Source organism: Prionailurus viverrinus, chromosome C1 (assembly GCF_022837055.1).
Source record: "Prionailurus viverrinus isolate Anna chromosome C1, UM_Priviv_1.0, whole genome shotgun sequence".
NCBI lineage: Eukaryota > Metazoa > Chordata > Mammalia > Carnivora > Felidae > Prionailurus > Prionailurus viverrinus.
Window position 1 is genome coordinate 184,889,952 of NC_062568.1, and position 27,843 is coordinate 184,917,794.

General features: G+C 48.0%; 1 long non-coding RNA gene across 1 annotated transcript; it reads left to right on the forward strand.

Moving 5' to 3' along the window:
* Nucleotides 1-42: 42 nt before the first annotated feature.
* Nucleotides 43-27,843, forward strand: LOC125171927 (uncharacterized). Its single transcript, XR_007154503.1, has 3 exons — nt 43-54; nt 6,970-6,978; nt 27,728-27,843. It is a non-coding gene; the product is annotated as an uncharacterized LOC125171927 (long non-coding RNA).

A 27,843-nucleotide genomic window follows, 5' to 3' on the forward strand; every position in this document is an offset into this window, starting at 1 on the left:
AGTTTGTGTATGTGCTATCTCAAATGACAAAAGGGACTTTGCAGATGTGTTTAAGTCAAGATTCGTGAGATGGGGCAGTTTTCCTCACTGTCTGCATCCGCCCAGTTCATCTCCCTTACAAAAGGGAGGCAAGAGGGCCAGAGTCAGAGAAAGAGATAGGATGATAAGAGCAGAGGTTGGAGTGACACCTCCATAAACCAAAAAGCGTGCGCAGCTGAAAAAGGCAAGGAAAAAATTCTCTAGAGCTTCTAGAAGGAGAACGGCTCTGCCAACAACTTGATTCTAGCTTCCTGAGGCTCGTTTTAGATGGCTAAACCACATCATAATAAACCTATGCTGTTTTGAGTCACTATGTTTGTGGTGATTTGCTACAGCAGCAATAGAAGACTAATGCAATACAATTATCTTCCCTCCCTTCCTTCCCCAGATGCAGAGTCCAGGTCTCAGCGAGGTTATCTGACTTCGCCCAGAGTTGTGACAGCGGCATCCAACTCTGCGTTGACCTCTAAGTTTGTCTGGTTCTAAAACACGGCCTTCAGCACCCGACCACACACGGCCTCGACGGGCTCCAACCTCATTATCAGCCACATCTTCTGCCACCTCCTCCTCTAAGCTCTTCACTTCCACCATGCTCGTGCTTTTGCTCCCTCTGTTCCCTCTGCCTGGAACATTCTTCTCCACTTCACCTGTACACTGTTGGCATCTCAGCACCAGACTACGACCACCCATCCAGAGTGCTTCTCTGCCTTTCACAAAAGCCTCATGCTTCTCTCCTACTCTTGATTCATCATAGCCCGGGCTGGGCTAGTGTCAAGATAAATGGGGAGCAGGAGGGACTATGGACCGCTTGCCTCCAAATCAGAATTCCCCAGTACGTGGCTCCAAAATCTGCATTTTCATGCATTCGAATGTACATTTTAGAGCCCTTAAGGTGTTTATTTTGCCTCTCTAGCAGATCTTAATTTCACAAGGACTGGGTCTTTTTCATTTCTATTGCCTGCATTGGTCCATTGTGGTAGTTGATTTTATGTGTCAACCTGGCTGGCCACAGTGCCCCGATATTTGGTTGAATATTATTCTGGATATTTCTGGGACAGTGATTTTTGGATGAGATTAACATTTAAGTTGGTGGCTTCTCAGTAAAGCAGATCGCCCTGAATAATGTAAGTGGACTCCATCCAATCAGTTGAAGGCTTTAACAGAACAAAGACTGACCTCCCCAAGCAAGAAGGAATTCTGCCAGCAGATGGTCTTTGGACCCAGACTGGAAGTCCCCTGGGTCTCCAGTTTGATGATGCACCTGCAGATTCTGGACTTGCCAAGACTCCAAAATCATCTGAGCCAATTCCTTAAAATAAAGCTCTCTCTGTATAGCTCTGTATCTCTGTATCTATATCTATCTATATATTTATAAATAGATATCTATCTAGCTATATATAAATATATAAATACATAGATAGATATCTATATATATTTCTATCTGAATTCTATAGAAATATATATAGATATCTATGTATTTATATATTTATATAGAGATAGATATCTTATATATTTATAATTTATATATTTATAAGATATCTATATATTAATATATAGATATATTTATAGGGAGAGAGATATAGATACACACACACACGCATTCACATCCTGTTGGTTTTGCTTCTCTAGGGAACCCCAACTAATATACACATTAATAACTGCTGGATAAGTTCAGGGTGGGGCTCAAAGATGGCCTTTATAGAAAAGTTCAGTAAAATTGGCGTTTTTATTTTAGGTCTAAAAGAAAGAGATGCACACGGCCAGCAGGAATTATTTCCCAGAGGGTCTAGGAGCCCAGAATAGATGGACACTTCCCCGATTCAGGATTCCTGAGAGAATGGTACGTGTCTTTCGCTGACAGAAAGAGTCTGCAAACTAGGGTGAAGCTGGAGGCAAATACTTGGGGATGCTTGTCCCTCTGGGGGTCCTCAAAAGCAAAGAGGACTCATTGTTGTGTGTGTGTCCTGGACCCAGGGACTACTGGACAGCCGAGGGGCAGGGGAGCCTGGGGTCCGGGACACCCAGACTAATGAAGGCCAGGACCTATATTCAGAAAACAATTATGAAAACATGATTCAGAGCTTCTAATGATGTTTTTTTTTGAGTAACTGCTCAAAAACTACAGCTTCAGGCATCCTGGGAGGCCATCTCTGGTTTCTAGCACACCCTGTAGCATTTCACTCATTTGCTTCAATGAAACGAAGCGTTTTACAAGGCAGGCACTGGAAAGACAAGAGGTGAACCAAACAGAAAAGGTCTCTTCCTCCATGGATCTTATTTTCCAGTGGAGTGGGAGTTGGGGAGAAAGGGTAGATACTAACCAAGTCAAAAATACATAATTAAGGCAATTTCAGGCGTTAAGTCTCACAGGGTACTACAACAGTATGGCAGGTTGTATTTTCCAAAGATGGCCACAACAATATCTCTGATCTCATGTATCTTTCTAGAACCTTGCCACAGCCCATAGGGAAACAGTCTGCTCCCCCTCCCCTTGAATCTGAAAAGGCTTGCGATTCATTTGGAACCAACGGAATGTGGCGGAAGGGAAGCCATATGATTTCCAAGGCTAGTTGTAGAAGATGATGCTGTGGCTACCTTGTACGATAAGGCATTTGCCCTGAAGCCCCTAGTGTCCAGAGGGCAGACCAACTGCCGATGTACCATGTTGTAAGGAAGCCCAAATTAGCCTTCCCCAAGAGACCACATGAACAGGCCTTCAGGTTACACACAGGGAGAGACGGGGAAAGGCCCGGCTGGCCTCCAGGTGCCCCCGCCCTCCACTCTACAAGCTGCAAACACCATTACTGCAACTGCATGGAAACTGCTGAGCCAGCCTGCCCTCCCAAGCTCCTCCCAAGTTCCTGACCCACAGAAATCGTAAGATATAACAATGATTATTGTTATTTTAAGCCACTAAATGTTGGGTTTATTTCTTACACAGCAATAGACAACTAGAATAGAGAGTCTCTGGAGTTAAGGGACTACTTTATATCAGGAGTTCAGGAAAGCCTCTCCTGGGAGATGACATGTGAGCTGGGACCTGAGTCGCAAGAGGAGCAGCCACGGGAAGATCTGGGGGACAAGCATTCCAGACGGAGGAAGGGCTGAAGTTCCCAGAGTGGCAATACCCTGGGAATTTCACAGGGGACCAAGAAGACTCATAGGGCTGGGGTGTAGTAAACGAGAGCGAGAACGAGAGGGGAAAGGTTCAGAGGGGTAGGAAAGAGGCAGGTCATGAAGAACCTTCCAGTCAGGGTAGGCCTACGTCCCATTTGCCTGTGATAGTCCTGGTTGAAGCTTGTTGCCCTGGTGTAGTCACACGGCCACCCTGCTTGCAGGCTGTCATAAAGAGCTTGGGCATTTACTGCCTATTCCTTCATTCTCCCCATTCGCTGAGCTGATCCTTACCCTTCCCTACCTTCCCTCCTCTCCCACTCCTCCCTGCACCTGAGAGAGGGCTCTTTCCCTCTCATGCATCACTCTCCCAATCTTGCTATTTGTTCCCCTTTATCTTACCCACTTTGGAAGCAGCCAGGCCTGCTTCTTCAATGGTCCCAGACAGACCAGACGGCCTTAAACCCCACGGGAGGTGTGAAATGACTGGCCGGAGGGAACATTTAGTCTCCAAGATCCTGGGTTCAAGTTCCGGGCCCACTGTGTCTGGCCCGTATGACCTTAGGTGACTTGCTTCACCTTCTTGGGCCTTGAGATTTTTATCTGTCAAGTGGGAATTTTATTTTTTTTTAATTTTTTTTAACGTTTATTTATTTTTGAGACAGAGAGAGACAGAGCATGAATGGAGGAGGGGCAGAGAGAGAGGGAGACACAGAATCGGAAGCAGGCTCCAGGCTCTAAGCCATCAGCCCAGAGCCCGACGCGGGGCTCAAACTCAGGGACCGCGAGATCGTGACCTGAGCTGAAGTCGGACGCTTAACCAACTGAACCACCCAGGCGCCCCTCAAGTGGGAATTTTAAATGTCTACTTCACGGGGTTGTTGAAAAAGAACAAGTGACTCTCAACAGTTGGTTTCAAGCCTGAGGACGTCTGCCAAGCAGAAAAGGATTTTAAATCAACACAAGAGGTTATGACTGGACGTGAGGAAGAAGTGCCTGATATTTGGGGAAAGGGGAAAAAAATCTTTGGAGTGATGGAAGGTAGGGTCACTCTGGAGATGTTTAAGATGAACATAGCGGGCTGCCTCTCTGGAAGAGGTTCCGTACTCCTTCCCTGGAGCCTGGCGTCTGGAGCAGATGACCTCAAGATACCCCTGTTGATTACCAAAGTGATGTATTCATTCAAAGCGGCCTGCAATCAAGTCCTAGTTTTCTCACATGCTAGGCTGTCAGCTTGGGCAAACTACTGCCTTAGTGTCCTCATCTGTAAAAACGGGAGAAATGATAGTACCTAGGGGGGTGAGGTTAAGCAAGAATAAAATAAAAACACAAACCCTGTATGTCCCACAAGTCAGTGCTAAAATGTTAGAGTGTTTTTTCCTGTTCGCAATGTGCCAAGCCCTGGGTTTTACCCTGGGGTTGGGGGTGGGGAGTGGGCAGATACAAATATGAGAGTGTTTCCCGAGCAGTGGTGGTGAGGGGACAAGTACTTACATCAGCTACCATCATACTCATTTCAGTCAACGAGAGGGCAGATGCAGGAAGGCAGGTGCCCACTGAGAGATGGAGAGAGTCGCTCTCAACCCTGATGGCCTCCCAGGTCCCACTTCTGATTCCCATGAGGTCTGGTTGAGTTTGGTTTCTGTGAGACTTCCATGCCCTTACAATAGCTACCATCCCCCCCTTATCTAAGCTGGTTGGGTGGGGTTCTGCTCCTTTTTAACCAGCGATCCCCAAGGAATGCAGAAATGTTAGAAATGCTGAGGGATCCCCTCAGGGAGGTGAAGCTGTTTAAGTCCTGTTGGTCCAGAGGGAATATGGGGACCAGGAGCCTAAAGCTATATCATTTGGGGGTGAGAGTTCTGTGGAGTAAAGTGCATGGTCAAAAGAGAGAATCTAGAAAATTCAGGGCGTGTTCAAAAACTGGGAAGTGGTACAATCTGCTGGGACTTTGGAATGTGTAAAAGAGAGTGGGGAGCCCCAGGGCTGGAGAGGTAAGGAGAAGCCAGGTCCTGAAGGCTCTACATGGCAGACTGAGGAGACAAAACTTTACTCATACCACTGATGGCTTTTAGGCATGGGAAGGACAGAGTCAGGGACAACGCGTGGCCATTGAGGACGGACATCTGCACAGCCCTGGAGTTAGAGACAGTAGAGAGAAGTCTGTGGCAGTGGCCAGGGGCAGAAATGATGAGTTTGGGGCTAGGGCAGACACAGTGGACACGGCGAGTGGAAACTGATGGGGTTATAACAAAGACAGAAGGAAGGGGTGCTGTGATCGGTCAGCTAGTCATGTGACTACCTCTCCTCCCTTCTCCCAGCCCCCAGTAACAGGCGTTGGGACATCATGGAAGTCCCTGGATCACATGGAGTAAAGGAGAGTTTCCCAAAGGGACCAGAAGGAAGACAATGGAAAATGTACTTGGCAGACATTTCCCTAGAACAGTATAGCTTGGGGCACGTGGAAGAGAATGAAAAGATGTAAAAGTTCAAAGTCATAGAGGTGTGCATGGCAGCATTGTTTTTAGGAGCAAAAACAGGAAGGCACTGGAGTGTCCAGGAGCAAGACACTCGTTAAATAAATTATGGACCATCCATTCAATGGAGTTGTACCCTAGACTTTAAAAGGAAACGGTAGGCCTAGAAAGGTATCCATGAGAGAGGGGGGTGTAAAAGAAACAGGAGCTAACTCAACAATGTGTTCAGCAGGATCTTATTTATGTGGTTAACGAGAGGTAGCAAATTTTTTTTCTTAAAAATTCTAGGAGCACTGACTCTTACAAGAACAGCAGTCACAGAAGAGCAGCACTTCTGGGAGCTCTACGTGATGGGAGCCCCCAGAGTTCAGGAGGGCACAGCCCAAAGAAAGAAGAGATGTGTAGGAGGAAGAAAGAAGCACCTTAGTAGCGACGATGAGCAAGACACGTGGGGAGGAGGAGAGATGCCTAACGCTGTCTCCTGCAAAGCTGTGCAAAACCCCTGCACTGTAAGAGTCATGTTACTCTTCAGGCTTCTAGAGTCTGACTTGGGTTATTTTGGATGCACTGTTGGGAAGGGACCAGCCTTAAAGCTTTCTTAGGTATATTTGGGTCACATCCATATATATTTATACAAGCATTTTTTAAAAGTCTGGAAGGATACACACCAAACTGTCAACAGCGGTTATCTCTGAAGGGCGAAACACCAAGAGATTTTTATTTCTTCTGTGTTTCTTATCTAAAAAAATTTTTTTAACCTGGACATGCATTATTAGCCTAAACAATACAGATCTAAAGAAGAGGGGGGAAATTTGCTAAAATCAGACAAAGTGCATAGTAAATAAATACATGTTAGCTACAAGCATACTTAGCAAACAGTAATTAAGTGACAAACTAAATAAAGCTAGTAACAGGGACAAAAATTGTAAAAGCTCATAACAATGGGAGAGCTCCTTCTCCCAACCCCTAGCAGAGTCCGTTCCACTTCCAGATGGAGCCTCAGGGTGGAAAGCCTTTAGTCCACAGGCAATAACCTGTTCCAGAAAGGTCCGAGGAGCCCCAGGGCAGATTTCCAGGCTGGGCCAAACTAGATGCTCTGGAGGGTTGTGTCTGTGCCTGAGCTGCATCTCTCCCTTCCTCTTCCCTCCTCTGTGCTCTCCTCCTTTCCCCCCACTCCCTTCCTTCCTCCCTCTCTGAAATCTCAGTCCAGCAAATGTTATGGGGATGAATTCTACATGAGACCCCACCGTGCCCTCAGGGTGAGCTGCAACCGTGGGGTGGGGGTTCCCAAGGAAACCGGGAGGGGCACATTTATCTTTAAGGGGCTTCTGATCTGGAGGAGACAGAGGTCCCACCCCAGGAAGCCAGATCTGTGTGACAAGTACCATGAAGTGTATATATATATATACATATACCTTTGCAAAGTGACTTTGGAGTTCCTCTTATATGAGGTGGAATATATTTTTCATGCCATAAATCTGGGCTCTCCTTTGATTTGCCTTGGCGAAGAGAATGTGGCTGTTCTATGCCTAAGCTTCAAGAGGACTGGAGCCCAGAGCCTCAGTCTCTCGGAACTTTGTCAAGCCAAGACCACATGGAACAGAGCCACGTCGGCTCAGTGTCCCAGCTGGGGCTGAGGAGAGGTAAGAAAGCACATCAAGATCAGCCCAGCCCAGGCCAAATCAGTGGAATACTAAGCAAGTTGTATTATATTAAGCCACAAGTTCTGGGCAGCCTATTATGCAGCAATAGCTAACTGATTCAGCATATAATAAATTAATTCATTTCAAAAGCATACTATAAGAGCTCATGACCCAGATGCCACCAGGGGTCATACACACCTTCTGGTCTCACCCCCTGCCCGCCTAGAAGTGGGGATCAACACTTCCTCTTACCCTGGGGAGACAATTCTCCATGGACCTCTTGCATTTCTGCACACTCTGCAAGCAAAAGTTCTGACTGCTTTTGTTTGGGACTATCCTTTAAAGTACGTTTATAGTGAAGAGCCCTGGAAGATAGAGATAGTGTCTCTGCAAGCACAGGGAAGGTTTTTCGTTGTCCGTTTTAACAGAGATATGACTCTTTCCAGGGCTATTTCGAACAGGCTTACTGCTCATTATAAAAGATTTGGGTTCCCTAAACTAGGGGTTCCTTGCTTGTACTGAAACCACAGGTGTTAGTTAGCTATCTCTCTGTGTCAATCCTCAGGAATTGGAGCTTCGAGAACCAGCACAAACACTGACACTGTGGCTACTGCTATTGTTGTGAGTCACAGTCCCTGGCATCTTATCCAAGAGTCCTCTGTGTCCTGCTAGCAGCACCTGTGACCCTGTGGCAAGCTAACTTGTCAGCTGGCAAGTAGGGTGAATCTCAGACCTTTCACAGTTTTTGATACTTACCCTTCCAGAAACTATTTTTTTAATTAAAAAGAATTTTTTAATGTTTATTTTTGACAGAGAGAAAGAGAGAGACAGAGCATGAGCAGGAGAGGGGCAGGAAGAGAGGGAGACACAGAATCCAAAGCAGAATCCAAAGCAGAATCCAGGCTCTGAGCTATCAGCACAGAGCCTAATGCGGGGCTCAAACCCCAAGATCATGACCTGAGCCGAAGTCGGATGCTTAACTGATGAGCCACCCAGGTGCCCCCAGAATCAATTTCATCCAATTCCACAGAGGCTTAGTGAATAACACATTTCACCCAAGATGTCGTGGGGAGACAAAAGAGAGGTTTACATAGCACACTGTGAATGAAACCTAACCCCCACCCCCCTCCTCCGCCAGGAAACATTTATTCCCTTCACCAAACTTCGTTTGCCATCAGCTGCCTCTTCTCCCTATAGACCCTTCCCCATCCTGCTCCCCAGTCAGCCTCCCAGATCTACACGCCCAACCCCAGGTCTGTCTGCAGCAGTTCCTTTGCTTAAGCAGAGACATTTGGCACAGGTTTCCCCCAGTTTTGTCAGTCTAGCCTCCCCACACCCATCGCCTACCACAAGGAAGGATCCACCCTTCTCGGAAGGTAGCTGGGTAGGATAAAGCATAAAGAACTCCTTTCTCAGATTTTTGTTTTCCTAACAAAGATGTAAGCAATGTGCCCTGAAGGTGCAAAGGAAGGGGAGATATCTCTCTGCCTGGAAGATCTAGTAAGGAGTTACAAAAGGTGGCAGTGACCTCTGAAGGATACATGGATTTTCCAGAGACAGAAAGAGCTGGAGCCTATGGGTGGGAATGGCATGCAGTGAGAGAGAGAGAGAGAGAGAGATCCCTTCTGAGGGCCAGAGGGCTAGCATCCGAAGTTGAAAGACTGGCCTGGGGAACAATTCCAGAAGGCCTGGCATACCTTGGAGTTCGCAGAACAGAATGACCTATTGAAACCACCAGGAAATGTAGCCCGTCTCTGTGCACCGGGCACATGTGTGAGGTTCTCTATGTTCACACATGAAATATCAAAGCACAAGGGCTTGTAACCAAAGGAAACACCCACTAATCATAGTTTTCGCCAGGAACACCCTAACTGACATTTTAATTAACAAGCTGTTCTCCCCCCACTCCGTTTTTAATATAAGGACTTCTTGTTGCTTTAAATCTAAAATTAATTAAGTGAGAGTTCTCCTCCGGAGTGGAGTATATGGCTCATGCTAAACGGACGGGAGTGATAAGGTAAGATCTATGGCTGGAAGCGGGGGTGGGGGGTTCACTGAGAAGCTGCCTCTGCGGCTGAGGTGAACCAAACCAGCCCACCTATTCCCTGAGGACCTGGGGACCCTGGACTTCTTCCAAGAAGTTGTCTATTTGCATCCACAGCCCAGCTAAGACCTAGGATTACTGAAGCTTAAAACAGTGTTTTAAAGCCCTCCACAATCGGGTCTCCATAACCCCAATCTCACTGAGTCCCACCTGGTTCATGGGCCCACCTGGCTCACTGGCCTTGCTGTCGCCACCACGTGACAAACTCATTCCTGCTTCTATGAGTTTCCATCTGCTGTGTCTCATGCTCGGACTCTCCTGGCACGTGGACACAACAGGTCTCTGGTGAGAGTTCACCTCTCTCCCGAGATCTTTTCAAAAGCGCCCCACCAACCCCTCCCGGCCCCACCATTGCCCTGATTTATTATCTTCACAGCACTCGTCACTAACTGAAATCCGACATCATTTATGCGTTCACCCTCTGCCTCCCTCCACTGGAACAGCAGCCCCAAGAAAGCAGGGACCTGTGCCTTGTCCTCCTAGGATGCGGCAGGTGGTCAGTACCTGTTGAAGCAGTGGAGGGAGGGTGCTGTTCCTTCTGCTGACCATGTTCTTTCCCTCCTTGTCCTCCTCTCTTCTCTCTTCACCTCTACCTGGTAGACTCATGCTCATTCTTCCGGTTTCTTGGCCCTTCTAGATTGGGCCAGGCCCCTCTTTGATATTTGACAGCCCTTACCGTAACTGAAATGAAAAATTGTTAGAGTTGGTTAATGTCCATCAAGACTGTAAGCTCCATGAGGGCAAGGAATAGATGACACACTCCATACTTGGTACCTGCTATTTTTAACTTTATTTTTGGCAACGTCAACATCCCCATCACCATCATCACCGTCACACAAGGTTCTTCTGACCAAGGCAAACAGAAGGAAGACCTTCCAAGATATCCTGACCCACCATGTTCTCACTGAGACATGGGAAGATATTTGGGGACAGCCGGCGGAGGGACCCATGTGATCTGAATTAAGGTCTGTCTACAGTACAAGGGATCTTGACACAAATATCCTTAAGCAAGTATACCATGGAGGCTCCCTCCTGCTATTGAAATTTGTTCCTCCAGGCATCGTTTTGAATATAACATATTTTTATTTATCTATCTTTCTCTTGATGGACATTTGGGGTTGCTTCTGATTTTTGGCCGGACAAATAATTCAACAATTATCTCTTCACTCCTGTACTCAGATCTTTCCCTCTCTACTAGATTGTTCCCCCAGCCAACAAACACATTGTAATTTCTCCCATCTTAAAAAAAATAGTAATAAAAACTCCATCCTTCTGCCTCCTATCTCATGACCACCCCACTTCTCTGCCTCTCTTCACGGCAAAACTCAAGAAGCTGCTTTTTACTCACTGCCTCCATGTTTTCTCCTTCTTACTTTCTCTTGAGCCCTCCAACACTGGGCTTCCGCCCACCGTACTACCAGAACAACACCTGGCCAGGTGGCCAGTGACCTCATGAGGCTGGATCTGGCTGTGGGCTCCCTGGCTGGCTAGTGCTCCTTAATCCTTGGTGCCATTTAGCACATCGGACCCGTGACCTTCTTGGAAACTCTTTTCACTCCCCCCTTTTTTGGCCCTTGTTCTAAGAAGGGCCATTTTTTCTCAGTCTCCTTTTCTGATTTCCCTTGATGTCCCTGTGCTCCAAACAATGGCAGGTTTTGGGACGCGGTCCTTAGACCTCTCCTCTTCACCGCCTACACCCATTCCCTGGGCAATTCGTGTGTCCCTGCAGCTCTAACGACTGTCTACACACTGCAGACTCCCACATTTCCACTACCCATCAGACCTCTGCCCTCAACCCCAGCCCCAGACGTCCAGCTGCCTTCTCACATCTGCACCTGGACGTCACACGGGCTTGTTAAATGTAACATGCACCCACCCTCCCACGCACCCCAAATCCTGATGCTTCCAGACATCCCCCACCTGCATAAAGGGCAGTTCCATTCTTCCAGGTGCTCCGACCAGAAACCATGGAGTCAGTCTGGACTCTTGTCTTTTTCTCCCACACTGTATTCAATTTTTCATCTAATCCTGTCGCCTTCGGTGTTAAGTCTGGATATCTCTCCACCATCTCCACTTCATTCAAGTCTCATCATCCCTCACCGTGCCCTCTCCCCAGTTTCCTTTCAATACAGCCACAGCAGCCGGAGTGATCTTTATAAAATAATGTGAGATTGTGCCGTTTCTCTGCACAAAATCCTCTGATGGCTTCCCATCTCAGAGTGAAAGCCAAAATTCTTACATCGGCTGACAGGTGCCACATGAGCTGGGCTCTGGCTGCCCCTCAGGCTTCATCTCTAACCACTCCTCTCTCGCCCACCTTCCCTGCTCAAGCCACACTGACCTACTTACTGTTCCTCAAATTCACCACAGCCACTCCCACCTCAGGGCCTTTGCACTGGTTAGTCTCTCTGCCCCAAATACTTCCCCTCCCCACACAAAGACATCTTCACACGCTTCACTGTGCCCAGATGTCTCCCCATCAGAAAAGCCCTCCATAGAAAGGCAGCTCTGTCCCCCCAGGGCTCCCTTGGACCTTACCCAGCTTCACCTTTCTCCACAGCACTTGTCACCATCTGACATACTCTTCAAATTCTTTACTCATTTGTTGATTATTGCCTGTCTCTCCCCCAAGTAAAATGTAAGCTGTATGAAGGAAGGGGCTACTTGCATTTCATTTACTGTCCTATTCCTGGTGTTGTAGAATACATAGCAGTTGCAGAGTAAACATCCATAGAATGCATGAACATCCGCGGAGCATCTTTGTGCACGCGTGGGTTTCTCCAGGTCAGACTCGGGAACAGAACTGCTCACTGACAGAGTGTGTGTGTGTGTGTGCGTGTGTGTATTTGCAGTTTTCCTAGAGACCTGTGAGTTGCTGTCCAAGGTGGCTGCATCGACCTTCTTATTTTCCCAGATCCTCTCCAACACTTACAATTTTTGTCGGACTGAGGGGCGAGGGTGGTATCATGCTGTTCTACTTTGTCTACCCCTGATTGTTAGTGAGGTCCAGTTTCTTTTCATGTTCCCTGTGACTTGGCTTCATATTTGCTCATTGTCCTATCGGGTTGGCCTCTCTGGGCCCCAGTGCCCTTCTGACAACAGAGAAGATAGGTCCTCTCTAAACTGGGTGCAGCCCAGCCAATGTTCTCTGATGCAGTTCAGATGACTGCTATCAGGGACAGCTCTATGGGTCAGGCACTGAGTGTGTGTCTGAAAACAATACAGATGGGGTCTTGCTCTCATGAAGCTCGTATTCCACAAAGGCGAGGCAGGAAATGGACAAGGACACAACAAGTAAACGATGTAAATTCAGACCACGCACTGTGCCCTGAAGTAGAGTGACGGGTGGGAAGGGCTGGTGCAAAAAGCCTTTCTGAGGTGCTACTTAAGCTGGCACCTGATGGGTGAGATGGAGCTGGTGATGGAAAGATCTAGGGAAATGCATTCCAAGCAGAAGGAGCAGAAAGCATAGAGGTCCCAAGATGAGTTTGACAGTTTTGAGGGAAAGGAAGGAGGCTGGGAGGCCAAGGTGAAGGAGCTAGACAGGCAAGTATCTGGGGAAGAACATTCCAGTTGGAAAGAACTGAGGGCCCCCAGGTCATCAGGAAGGGGAAGTCAATAAAGCTGTTTGGAGGGACTGAAAGGGGCCACTGAGGCTGGGGCGAGGCAGTGGAAGAGGCATCCACGGGGCCAGAACATTGTGTCCTGTGTTGCATTGTGAGGGTTCTGATTTTATCCTAAAACAGAAGGATGAGGAAGGCTTTTATGCAGGGGAGCCACATGCTCAGATTTGCTTCTTTAAGAGAAGCCATGTGAAGCATGAATGGAGAGGACAAAGCAGGTTGGAGGAGACAGGCAAGGAATTGGAGTAGACACTTGTCATTTCTATGAATGTCTGAAAGCCCTTGTTGGATTTGGGGGCCCATCACTCTGAGAGTCCTATGGGGAGGCAGGGCCCATCTACATTCCAGAAGCAAAAATGACAGGGACTTGCCCTCCTTGACCCCTACAGCTAGAGGGGGGATGAGCCAGGACAGTCACCTTGCTGCTCCTGCCTGTGGTTTGAGTCTGGAGCTGGTGATACAGAGAAACCAGGACCATCCAAAAGTCATCCCACTGCAGGGAGGTCGCATACAGCAGCATGACCGTCACTGTGACCCTCAGAGGAGGTACTGCTCTGTCTTAATGCAAGCCATGGGCCAGCGGATACTGGGGTGTTGGGAAAGGCATGGCCTCATCTAAAGGGGTAACCACTGCTCAGCCCCAGGGCCCTGGACCAGGCTGGAAATCAAACCCAGTGCGGCCAGATCTTCCAATTTCCCAGAAGAAGCTGGAAAGCCAAGATTTTTATGTAAATCTCCTCGTTTCTATGCTGACAACAAACTAAAATTTCAAAAACCCTGCAGGTTGGGACAGAGAGGTCAGACACGACCTGCGAGTGGCCAGTTTATAACCTCTCTTAATATTTTCTCCTTTTGAGATCAGGAAATGCTCTGTTCCATCTAACAAGGCGGCGGGGTGGGGGGCACTTTTAGAAGAGGCTCAGGAAACAGGCAGCGGGAGATAGAAGTTTCTTGGCTAGGAGGAGGCAGCTGAGCCTCTACAGCTTCCCAAAGTACGGAAGTCCATGGGCAGAGGCTGAGCTGAATCCAGAGAACGGGAAGATACGGCACCTCTGGATTACAGGAGCATAGCTGGAGAAGGCCAAGGAATGGAAGCCGAGCAAATGCCAGGGAGACAGCTCTCATCCTTGTTTGGGTAGCCCTGTCTGTCCCAGGGCATCGTGGCTCCTCTGAAGAGAAACAGGCAGCGTCAAGCAGGAGGGAGCCTCAGAGACCTGGGCTTTGCCACCAATGCGCCAAATGACCCTGCGCCTGTTGCCAGCCTTCCCTGGCCTCAGTTTCCCCTCTGTCCCATGAGGAGGTGGGGCTAGATGAGCCCTAAGAGCACGTCCAACGCCTCCATCCTACGCTGCTGAGATCCTCCACCCCAAAACCTGTGGGGGTGATGCCCTATGGGGGGCTGCTGAAGCATGCTGAGACACGCCCCCCCCCACCACCATGCACTGAGCAATCATTTCTGGAATAACTTCAGATTCAAGCAGCTTTTGTAAACTGCCCCGTTTAAATTAAAACAAATCAATATGCTTTCTAAAATTTAGTCTCAGCTAAACAGCTGTGACAGTTCATAGCAACCTGAACTTGAAATGAACCCACCCTACGTATAAATAAAGCCTTTGATGTCTTCATTAGTTTCTCACATGCCATTTTTTCACAGTCTATCAGGCTAAGTGCTTTGCAACTTATATATATTTTTGCAGGAGGAGTATTTAACCTTCTGATTAGTCACCGCAAGCAGCACAATGACAGAAACCCTGATTTTGCACACAATGAATTTATTGATAGATTTAGCCCATTAGCTGTATTTACCTGTCAGTTCTATGGACACTAATGAGTTGTTTTTCAAGGACTAATGAGAACTGTAATGGCTAATGGATGTTTACAGCTTCACCGCGCCGCACCATGTGATGCCGTGAGCACCCGCTCCGGTCCCTCCGAGTCTTTAATTGGCACCATCAGAGGACTCTTTAATTACATTTGAGCAGACAATAAAGATCCCAGCCAAATCAATGGAAGGAAGGCAGCAGGATTCCACAGGAGGCTGGTCACTCCGATGGGCACCAGCCCAGTGCTCCAGGCAGCACTGTGACTTCCCCAACGATACCCTTCAGAGGGAGGAAGTGTTGAAGAATGTCCAGGCAGGACATGTCTCTACAGATCTGCCTCCCCACTCCCCTCCTCAGCCTGTAGAACCAGGCTGAAAGCCATTGTCCTGCCAGGGGAGTATGGTCCCCAAAGTGGTGACCCTTCCAGGTTCTGGAAAAGAGGGCACCCTTGCATTTTGTCACACTTTTTATTCATCAAGGACATATCTTCCTCTGTGTTACTTCCAAAGATTGGCGCTGGTCAGGATTAGTATTAACCATGTTCTTAGCGTTATCAAGGGAGAATTGGCTGAGGATAAACTTAGAAAGAAAGACCTGATATTTGCAATACTTACTCATTCATGCATTTATCCGTTTATTCAGCATTTATTAAACAATAAAATGCACCAAAAAGTAGAACTACAGTAATAGCTCACCAAATAGGTGATTGAAGGAAAAGAGGAACTAAATTTATGGGATGTTTTTAAAGAAGCATTAAGTGTATTACTTCCCATTGCATACAGACTCCCAGCAAAGATAATCTTTCTATACCAAGACGCCATACTTGTTGGACCTACTGTTACATGCTTCTGATCAGAGTCAATATGGCAGGAAGCTTAAGAACATCTCACTCGTTTTAGTAGATGAACTGCTGTTGACCAAATCTTCACAAAAAGGGCTGGGATCACTTTGCTTGATCAATCAAATCTTCCAGCAGAGGAGGCTGGTGAGAATGAGGAGGAGCCTGTGGGTTGGTCCATATCAGGAATGGGTTCTGGAGATGTTAAAGAACTGGAGATGGTAATTCTGGAGAAAAGTGAACCCGTGTGATACCACTGAAAGGGGACCCAGTTGGATTGTACGAAAGTCACTGGGCATAAGGCACGGGGGGTGGGGCAGCTATTTAAAGACCAACCTACCTGGAAGTGGCCCCACTGTTGGATGTAGTCTCCCACCAGCCTTGACTTTTCCCAGTGCCCAAGTCAGTCCTGGGAGGGAGGCCCCACCTTCTTGGTGCTTCCAGTGGGCCAAGAACACATTCGATTTGGTGATGAGGATGCTGCTCGAGAAATTAGAAGAGCAGTTTCCATAGAGAAGTGGGGGCGGAAGCCAGATTGCACAAGGATGAAGGAAGGAGTGGGTGGTGAGGAAGTGGCAGAAGTGACAGGTTGAATGATGGAGAGAGATGGAGCAGTCACTCAGGGGGGTCAGGAGGACTTGAGCACGTTTATAAGTTTCTAGGAAGATGTCGACTGAAAGGGAAAGATTGGAAATGCAAGAAAGGGGAGGTGACTGACAGAGTGAATTCTCGGATGTCTCAGGAGTGGGGTGAGAACCGAACAACAGGAAGAGGAGGAGGGAATCTGCAGACCGAGAGCCAGACCCTACCTCCAATAGGCAGGAGGGAGCAGTGACGATGCCCAGCATTTTTGAAATGGAAAAGAGAGAAATGAAGGAGCTTCAGTCTCTCCTTGGTTTGTTCTCTGAGAAGACCAGGAGACCTCTCTCATCTCGGCCCAGTGCCTGGAGGAGAGTGGAGAAGACTTGGAGCAGCCACACTAGACCTCTCAACGAAGGGTCACTTGACATAACAGGATTAGAGAGCGTCCCACTCAGGCTTCCCAATGAGCACCTTCAGGAGACTCCAGAGGGATAGAAGTGGATGATATGTTGGAGGAGAAAAGAAAAGTTTCTCATGTGGGTACCTGGGGGAATACTGGCACTGGGCAGAATGAAGAAGTGGAGATTCATGGGGGAAATGATTATCTTTCAGACATATTGGGTTTGAACTGCTGAGTGTCACCAAAGCGCCATGGTGGATGGTTGTGTCTACAGGTTGGAAGCTTCAGAGGTTAACCTGAGCTGTTGCGTCATCAGAACACCAGTGGAGGCTGAGGCCACAGGATGGGGTGAGGGGGATGAGCATGTTCAGGGAGAGTGGATGTCATGCATAGAGAGAGCTGATGGCAGGATTACCAACACTGAAGGAGTAGGGAGGGTTGAGGCAGAGGAGCCTGGGAAGGACCAGTGGGAAAGACAAGAGGAGATCCAGGAACATTGGACATGAGAAGAGGGTTTCAATAAAAGAGAAGGTGGTCAGGTGTCAGATGGGTCAGAGAGGTCCTGGAGAGGCTGAAAATAGCCATTAGATTCAGATAAAGCAACATGGAAGTCTTTTTTTTTTTTTTTTTTTTTTTTCAATGTTTATTTATTTTTGGGACAGAGAGAGACAGAGCATGAACGGGGGAGGGGCAGAGAGAGAGGGAGACACAGAGTCGGAAACAGGCTCCAGGCTCCGAGCCATCAGCCCAGAGCCTGACGCGGGGCTCGAACTCAAGGACCGTGAGATCGTGACCTGGCTGAAGTCGGACGCTTAACCGACTGCGCCACCCAGGCGCCCCAAGCAACATGGAAGTCTTAATGAGATCAGTTTCCATGAGAAGGAAGACAAGTGGTGAGTGTGGGCGGGGGGGGGGTCCACTTGTCTTCCCTCCCATGGAAACCAATCTCATCCATGGAGCATCCAAGGAAGTGAGGAGCATCCATGGAGCATTCATGGAGGTGAGGAAGTGGAGACAGGGCCCACCACTCCAAGAATCTGGCTCTGAAAAGAAGAGAAAAAAGGCAATGAGGGAGGATAAATAATCATTGAGTTGAGGGAAGGAGGTTTTATTTTTAAATGAAAAATGTTGGGGCGCCTGGGTGGCGCAGTCGGTTAAGCATCCGACTTCAGTCACGTCACAATCTCGCGGTCCGTGAGTTCGAGCCCCACGTCAGGCTCTGGGCTGATGGCTCAGAGCCTGGAGCCTGTTTCCGATTCTGTGTCTCCCTCTCTCTCTGCCCTTCCCCCGTTCATGCTCTGTCTCTCTCTGTCCCAAAAATAAATAAAAATGTTAAAAAAAAAAATGAAAAATGTTCAGTTTGTTCATAATCTGAAAAGAAACATCCAGGAGGGAGGGAGAGGAAGCGTGAGACAGGGAGGAGGTGGCTGGCAGAGCAAGATGGCGGGGGAGGCTGGGAGGCCAGAAGAGGGCACACAGTCAGGAGTGGCCAGGACAGAAGAGCAGGAAGGACAGGTCTGCCTCCTACACGGAAGAAAGGAGGGCAGCCATGGGACTGGCCATGGATAGTTTATGATTGGGAAGCTGGGGCGAGGGGAGACATGGAAGGAAGTCTTGAGGGTCCCCAGCGGCCTAACTCTGGACATGGCAGAAGCTCTAGGATGCCTCTCTGGTGCCCTAGGCACTGTGGCGGCCACCATGGTGGTACCTCAGGGTGGGGTCAGATGAGGTAGTGCACGGGTAGCCTCTGTGAAGTGGGAGACAGAGGGAAGGACAAGGGATCAAGGGTGGGCAGGGCACTCTGGGTGCTTCTGTCTTCTTAGACTCCAGCTTATAATGGCTTCTCCGACCTCCTCTCCCTTTGGCCTCTGAAGACTCCTGAAGCCCCGCAGCTGGCAGGAAGCTCCAAATGCCCCAGCCACCGGGAAGGATGTGGACCAGGGTTGGCATAGAAACCAAAGAAGCCGTCTCCAGAGGGAAGTGTCCTGTGCCACATCGATGTGCCCAGGCTGTCATCGGCCTGGATGACAACAGAGAATTTTGATTGCCAGGAGGAGAGGAAGGAAGGAGAGAGGGAGGGAGGAAGGAGGAGAGAAGGGGAGAGAAGAAGGAAAGCAACATTTATCTTGTTCATATTTACTGTATTCATATTTTAGTGTAAAGACCCGTGCGGGGTGCTTTGGGAATATTCACTTATTTAACTATCAAACCAACCGTGCAAGGTGGTGTCATCCCTGCTGCAGGGATGAGGAAGCGGAGTCTCTGGAACGCTCACTCACACATCTGGAGAGAGGAGAGGATGATTCACTGGGCTTGCGGTCCAGATCCTTCTTCCCTCCATGGTGGGCACTCCTGCCCCAGCACACTCTGCTTCTCAGAGATTCTGCCTCTGCCACGGTTCAGACCCGCAAGGACCTGTACCAACGGCGGCCACACCACAGGCCTCCGTCCCGGTCACCTGGACAAGGCCCCCCCACCCACTGCGGCCTGGATGGGAAGAGCATTGCGATCACAGCCGGCTAAATATACAAGTTAAACATTTTTTCCGACAGCACCTGACTTGGGGCCATAAGACACAGGTGAGCTCCGTCCATTCCTGGCTGTAAGACCCACCAGCAGCCCCACCTGGGAGATGTCACTTCACTTGATAAATCCCAGCTTCCCACTCTGTGAAGCTAGAGTCCCTACCTCACAGGGTCGTTGGAAGGGTCAGACATAATCAGGGGGCGTGCCGGTAAGTGTTCCGAGGCCGGCTCTCCAAAAAAATCAGGGGCAAAAAAGGAGGAGGAGGAGAAGGGGGAGGAGGAAAAAGAGGAAGAGAAGGAGGGGCGGCCCAGAGTTGCGGTGTTTGCTGATTTCCATGGTATAACTACTCCCACCATGGCCGGTAGCAAGCTGCGAACGTGACATCACTGGGTCACCAGTGCATCGTGTGGCATTCTGCATAGTGCTTCCTCCACACAGATCCAACAGATGAAGCAGTTGCTGGAGTATTAGCTCTAGAGTAGAGATGACAATAAAAGAAGTAGAAAATGGTTTTGTCTTAGTGTTTATTGCCTTTGCGTTAAGCATTCTTTCTTTCTTTCTTTTTAAATGTTTTACTTATTTTTGAGAGAACGTGAGCGAGGGAGGGACAGACAGAGAGAGGGGGACAGAGGATCTGAAGCAGGCTCCAGGCTGCACTGACGCGGGGCTCGGGCTCATGGACCGCAACATCATGACCTGAGCTGATGTCGGACGCTTAACCGATGGAGCCACCCGGGTGCCCCAAGCATAACGTATTTAACGGTGGGTTTAGATCATTTAATTTTCAATCATGGCTGTATTTAACCACTCGTTCCCAACATTCCTGAAATCTAACAAGCAGCCCTCACGAGCCAGCGCCTGCACACCCCTGATAATAATGGCTTTCCTCACGCTGCGTTAAGGAGTGAAGGAAGCTGGGATTCAAACCCAGGGCTGCCTGACTCCAGCTGCCCGCCTGTACTCCAAGGCGGGGACCGGCTGCCTGGAGTTGCCTTTCAGCCCGGCTTTGTTAGGGAGGAGGGAGTGGTATGTTGATCTGCAGGCACCATGAGGAAAGAACTTGGCAAGGCCTCCGTCCCACTGCTGCACAAAGTTGGGTTCAGCCTAGGTGACAACCGCCTTCCCTGCGTCTGTGGATCAAAGCCAGTAGCAGCTTTTATGATAAAAGCACGATGAAGCCTGTCGTGGGGGGGGGGACCTGGCATTTTTAGTCTTCCCAAGCATCGGACCTCTGGTCCCTCTGTCCACCCTCAACGTCTCAGAGCCTCAATTTCCTCATCCATCAAAACGAGTGGGTCAGACCTACCAACCTTGAAAGTCCCTTCCAGATCTGAGGTCCCTGGACCCGGCTCCACACAGAAATGAAGCTATGGAGACCCTGACAGCTTCTAGAGTCAGAGGCAGCAGGGTCACGATGGGAGCCCAAAGGTCTGCTGGAGGGGAGCTGGATGGGAGGCAGAGACCAGGAACTGGCTTCCTTGAAAAGTCCCAGAGAGGCAGCTGAAAGGGTGACAAGTGGCCAGTTTTCTGCGGAGTGCAACGATGTCTGCCCGGGAGTGAGCGCATTCGAGCCCTTGCCCTACTCCCCACGATGACATTCATGATGGCGGTCACCTCCCTCATTGATAGCCACCTCCCTCTCCTTGTCTATAAAGTGAGGAAGTTGAACCACATGGCATCTGACTTCTGTTCACTCCGGAGCCATGGAACAGAGCCCCAGTGGAGGGTGAGGGGGTAGAGAAGAGGGGCCATGTGACCACTGGCCTGCACGAGGCTGAGAAGAGAGGAGAGCACCCAGTGGCTCAGTACCGCCAGCTTCGAGGGTGGGAAGAGGGCAAGAGTGTGCATGTGTGTGTGTGTCCGTGTGTGTGCGCGCGCACACACGTGTGCCCACGTGCGCGTGGAGGGGGTGAGGCTGGCTTTGGAAGGCTGTGTGCCTTCCAATATACTTCCGATATATGCATAGCGCCCCAGCCGTGAGGCAGTCCTGGGGCCTGGTACAGGGGTGAGTGCCGCCTGGGGAGTGCTAGAAGGTGCTGGGATCTCTGCAGTGTTGCCATGGAACCCCAGGAGAACAGCAGGCCGGGAAATGACTGCTGGGTGCAGCTCTATCTCGAAGGAGCCGGCATCACGCCTTTGGCAGGATGTCAGGTGGGAGTCTCGGTACACAATGAGCCATTGTTCTTTGAGGCTTTACAAGAAATCTGTTTCCAAGGTTTTATGAATCATTTTGCTGCTGATCTTAAAAAAAATAATAATATACAAGCCTCAGAGGAGGAAGCCTTCAGCTTATTTTCTCAGAGAGAGGGACAGGAACTTGGGGAGAATTCTTTTCCCGCGTCTTGCCTGCACAGACACTTGATCTTCCCACAACTGTCAGAAAAGCCTCTTTGAAGTCTGTGATGCCGCCTGTGGCACCGGCCACCTCAGTGTTGAGCCTCAGCCTGGGAAGGAAAGCCTGGATTCTGAGGAAGGAGGGAACAGAAGAGTACGGAGACTGGGGGACCGGACCGCCAAGGAACATGGGTGGGAAGCTAAGGCCGAGCAGTTGCTGTGTGAGCCAGGCAGTCCCCACGCAGGCCTGTGCCCTCAGGAAGTCCAGCTCAGCAAGAGTAAGAGCTCTCTGCAGGAGAGCGGTTTAGACCTCCCCGGGGCCTGAGCATTTGCCTTAGGGTAATCGAGTTCTTCCCAGGTTTGCCGTGGACTCGTTTCCAAGAAGGCACATGGCAGTTCATGGCTAAGCAAGGGTCCCCGGCTTTATTCTGCCCTCATCTGCCTTCTGACCCACTTGTCCTTCCGTCTGTCCAGTGGCCTACTGGCTGAAGTTTCTCCTTGAAAGCCAACTACGAGGATCAAGGGTTGAAAGCCTTAGACTCCAGCTATCAAAGGCTCGTTAGCTGTGCCACTTAGGGCATCCTCTGCTCCGAAACAGAAGCTAGAGCACTGGGTCCCTCCTGGGGCACCTGCTTTACAGCAGATCTTAGCAAGCTTGCTGATCCAACCGCCAAGGGCTGGAATCCAGACAGTGGTCTGAGATGCCCATTCACGAGGTAGTCTCTCTCGGTTTTGTTTGTCAAATGGGAAACGGGGTTGGGGGGGGGGTGGCCAGGGGACTTGTCTAGACCTCATCTGGCTCTGTAGCCATCACAGTGTGGACCCCTGTCCCCAGCCTTCCCAGAAACAGCTGCATTCTTTCACCTGGTCTGCCTCTTGACCTTGACATGCACCAGCCTTTGCTTCCCCTCCCCTTCTGGACTCAAGCCCTATCTCGGTTTCAGAGCCCTGGCTCTGAAACACCTTCCAGGCGCAGCCCATGCTCTCCTCACCTCCAGGGTCCCCGTCCTCGCCTCCTCCTACGGCCTGGCTCCTCCGTGCAGATGGTTCCAGCGCTGGTTATTATTTAAGCGAGCTGCTTCTGGCTCACATGTTAATTAAAACCCGCTGTCCAAAATCTCTTGGTACAATTTGCAGTGTAATCTGTAGCCTCTAGTGCATCATTGTATCTCTATTAAAAGGGATTCTCTGTAATGATGCGGGGATTTAATTAGTTTCTTTGCCAATGTTGTAAAACACAGTGATAAACGAGCCAACAGGTCCGCGGATCATTATTCTCCTCAAGATGAGCTTATTAGCTGATTATGAATCATTAACAAAGTCTACACGGGATTTTCTTATCTAATTCAACACAATTTTTAACATTCAATGCTCAACATCCATTTCTCTCCACCAGCAACATTGGGTGGTGATTGCAATCTGTATGTATGGCTTCCTATTCTCCGCTGGGGTTTTCCCCCCTCTTCATATTTCATTTTAGATATATTGAGGGAGACAACTCAATATATGGTCCTCAATATTTAGATATATATTATGGTCTCTGATATTTAGATATATATTGGAGACCACATTGTGAGGAATTCAAGGTCCCGTTTATAGAGGGAAAACAGCCACCGTGAACAGGGCTGGGAGTGTGTATGTGTGTCTATCTGTGATAGAGGCACCGACTGGGGCTGTACAAGTTCCTATGTGCATGGGGGTACGTGCTCGGTGTAGTCATGTGTGCGTGTCCATGGCCTGGGGATGGTGTGTACTTATTCAATATGCACCTTATGCATTGTGTTTGTGTGCACGTGTACACACAAGTATATGCACACGGACGGGAGCTTAAGGAAAGAGAAGTTCTGGATAGAGTTTCAGACTGACATGATTCAGCCACTCTGTGACATGTCAGTATCCCCCAAGAGTTTCAGATGGGTCTTTCCTAGTTTCCCAACTTGGAGTCATTCCCCTTATTGTCAGTACATATATGGATCCTTGATAGGGTCTGGCTTGGCTGGTGCTACAAGCTCTACAACCTTTCTGTGAGGTAAGAGGTACTCTCTGTCTTACAGATAAGGAAACTGAGGTCCAGAGGGGGTTAAATGTCTTGTCCAAGGTCATCAGGAGCAAATGGTGCGGTCAGGATCAAACATAGTCTTGTTTCATTTCAAAGCCCTTTCTGAGACACCATGCAGCCTCCTGGGTGTGGGATTCCTCTTATCAGAGATCCCTGTGGTTCCTGGGAGGCTGACATGGGCACTGCTCTCCTTCCAGCACCACCTCCAGGCACACACTACCTTGGCCATGGCCTTCTGACAGGCTGAATGAGGGAAGAGCAGCTACTCCATCCAGGATGAAACATCCCCCAGGAAGCGCCTCCGTGGACTTGGTCTCAGCAGTTAATAGTCTCTTACCCTTTTTCACGTCAGCCAGCAAGTGGTATCATTTGAGCCTTCGGCTACTCTAGTCAAAATGACTATTGCTAACAAGCATGACAGTCTATCAGGTATGAGCCAAGTAAAGAGAAGAAAACTAGGCATTATCACCTCAAAACCGCAAGGACCAAGAGACTCTGTGTCGGGGACAACAACGTGCATGCAGAAGCTCCGGTGACTTGAGGGTCCAGCAAGCTCAGACCTCAAACACATGGCCAGAGGGAGACAAGGAAAGCTACACTTGAGCATCATGGGTGTTAAGGGGAGAATTATGTCCCCCTGAAATTCATATGTTGAATTCTTGACACCTAGTACTTCAGAATGTGACTGTCTTTGGAGATAGGGTCTGCAAAGAGGTAATGAAGTTACAATGAAGTCACTGGGATGGGCCTGAATTCAATATGACTGGTGTCCTTATAGGAAGAAGAAACCCAGGTACAGACACACACTGAGAGAAGACCATGTGAGAACACAGCGAGTAGGTGGCCATTACATGAGAAGAGAAGCCTCAGAAGAAACCAACCCTGCCAAGATTTTGTTTGATCTCAGACTTCTAGCCTCCAAAATTGTGAGAAAGTGAATTTCTGTTGTTTAGGTCATGCAGTCTATGGTACTTTGTATGGCAGCCCTAGCAAACTAATACAGGGCACAAACTCTTACAGAGGACAATTCATCATTCGGTTGTGAGTGCCATGTCCAAAGGAGGGTGATAAACAGGTGCATCAGGCCATTGTCCATACCTGAGCAGGTCCAAACTGACCAGGGAGGCAAAGCGGTGGATAGCTAGGTGATAAGAAATGCTCTAGATGAGGTATAGTGATTCCAAGTAATTCATCCATTCAAAGAATGAATCCAGTAAATAAGGGGGTGCTGAAAAAACTTAGGGGACAGCGGTCCAGCTAAGCCAGTGGGGTCTTAGGGCATCTCCAGACCCAGCAGGGATACAAAGTTCTGGACAAGGACACAGAGGTAGAACCTTTGTCATGCCAACAGGACCAGTGTGGCAGCAGATAGGAAAAGTCCTTGCAGAGCTTTCTACAAGCCCACAGGAGCAAAGCAGGTATTCCACAAAGATTCATGGAATTATTGAGTACCAGATAGCTACCATTTCTGTATCAGTTATCTCTGCTGTGTTACAAAGCATCCCAAAATTTAGTAGTCTAAAACAACAACCATTTTTTTTTTTATTTTAGAGAGAGTGAGAGAGAGCATAAGACGTGGAGAGGGGCACAGGGAGAGAAGCTCTTAAGTAGGCTCCACACTCAGCATGGAGCCCAACATAGGGCTTCATCTCATGACCCTGGGATCATGACCTGAGCCAAAATCAAGAATTGGGCACTCAACCAACTGAGCTACCCAGCCACCTCCAACAACCATTTACTATTACTCATACGTTTATTGGCTCAGCTAGGCTTTCTGTTGACTTGAGTCTGCTTTCTGCCAGTCTGGGCCAGTCTTAAGTGATCTTGGCTCATGTATCTACTATGAACTGGAAGTAAGCTGGGGGCTGGATGGTCTAGGATGGGCCTCATCTGGAACAACACAGTTCTCCATATGTCTCTCACATCCCTCCATCAGGATAACCCAAGCATCTTCTCACATCAGCAGCAGGTGTCAAGACGAGATACAAGAGACACCAAGACAAGAGAGAACTAGCATTAGACAGGGTTCCAAAAGAAAACTAGTCTGGTTATCACAGGGAAGGCAGAGATGCAAAAGAAGACATGGAAACTTACAGGCACTTTTCCAGCTTCTGCCCATATCTCATCTGTAAACATTACATTGGCCCTAATAAATCATGTGGCCAAGCCCTGAGTCAGAATAGGAAGGAACTACAAAGTTACAGGGAAAAGGGTTTGGATACAGAAAGGCCATTACTCGGGCCATTGTTTTCACTAATCCACTACAGTGAGTGAATCAACAAACATTTGAAGTAGAAGTCAATGGGAACAAAACTAAATCCAGACTCACTTGCTGGTGGGGTGTGGCCACTTATTCTTCCTGTCCTTGATCAGGACTGGCTCAAAGTCTGTAAGAGCTGAGTGTGACCCTCTATGGCTCCACAATAATGGGATAATAACTTCCACAGGATGGCTCATGAGGCTACACTTGGCCCCACTTAGTATGATTGGAGTACCACTAAATGTTGTGTGGGAATCTGAAAATGGTAGGGTCTTCAGAGTCCTGTCTGGTTACTCTTCTCACTCTGTACTCTCTGCCTGGACAATCAAATCCCCTTCCACCTTGCTCACCATCTCAACCTATTTTCTCCTGCCCTGATACAACTGAGGACCATGTCTTAATCCCCAGCATAGGTCCTGCACTTGGAAGGGTAATTAATACAAACTGAACATATAATAAATTACTGTTTAATAAATGAATGAAACCCAGATGAGACCTATAGGATTAATTTATGTACCCCAGGGGAATTATCTAAGCTTCTTTGCAGGTTCCCGATGGACAGTTCTAGAATTGTTGAATAAAATTTAGATATTGATCTGCTTTTCAAATTTCTCATTACCATATTACAAAAGATAGTATTCATTGTGAGCTACTTACATTCACAATGACCTTTGATGTGATGCTTAACCTAAGAAAAAAGAGAAAAGGGGAGGTTGGCATCTCTGTCTTCAAATATTTCAAGGGATTGTTTAAGGTAGATTTGAATGGGTGTCTTCAGAGGACAGACTAAGACCAGAGGAAGATTTTGGCTAAATAGAACATCTTTTTCATGGACAAAAAGAACATAATGGATAAACTCTAGAATGGACAAATATACAAAGAAAAATTAATGGGAAATAATGCTTAAGAATTTCCCAAGAACATAAAACAAACACGAGATTTGAATAGATTTGAAAGTATAAAAAAACAGTCTAGAGACATGGAGAATGGATTGACAAGCTAACATTAGTCTTATGGCACTTCATAAAAGGGGAATGGAGAAAATGATAGGAATGGAACATTTGAAAATATCAGAACTGAAAATTTTTCAGAATTAAAGAATATATAATTCATTATATAAAAAAATAGACCAACTGAAGATAATCCTACACACAGGGACATATTATAGAAAGCATGTAAAGTATCAAAGAAAATTAAATCTTTAAAACTACCAAAAGACAGATAACTTATAAAGAAATGATACCTGGAGTGACAGCAAAATTCTCAGCAACACTAATATAGAGCAAAAAGACAGTAAAGTAGTAGTTGCAAAGTGCTAAAGGAAAATCACTGGCAACCTTGAATTTTATACCCAGATAAATTATCGTTCAAAGTGAGATGGGGAAAATGACTTCTTTCAGACATACAACTCATTAAAAGATTTCCCAACTCATTTCCCAACTCATTAAAAGAACTGTTAGAGATGTGAAGTTTCATTTCCAACATGTAAAGCTATAATTCCCATCCTTACAACAAGACAGAAAAGCTAAACTGAAAATTAGTGACTTTTCTTGGCTCCATTAAGGAATCAAGGGCAAAGTGCAAACCACTACCTTGAAATCTGAAGAGACAGGTGAATACAAAGAATCATAACCCAGATCAACTTGCCTTGAGCAAAAGCTTCTAGACCCATAGACTGGTAGGAAAACAATAATTTTCATGAATTGCTGATGATGGAGTGTAAATTAGTGTAAACGAGAAACTTCAGCTGCAGTCATATGGCCCTGCTAGTGTGGAAGACACCGTAGGAAGTGGAGCTACAGATAGTAAAGATGATAATAACATTGATCTGTTTGGATCTGAAGAGGAGGAGAAAAGTGAACAAAGAGGCTAAGAGAGGAACTCCTTGCACAGCATGAGTCAAAGAAAGCCAAAAACCCTGCACTTGTTGCCACGTCTCCATCTTACCACATGTGAAACCTTGGAATCATGAGACACATATGACAAAACTAGAGGAGTGTGTCAGGAGCATTCAAGCAGAC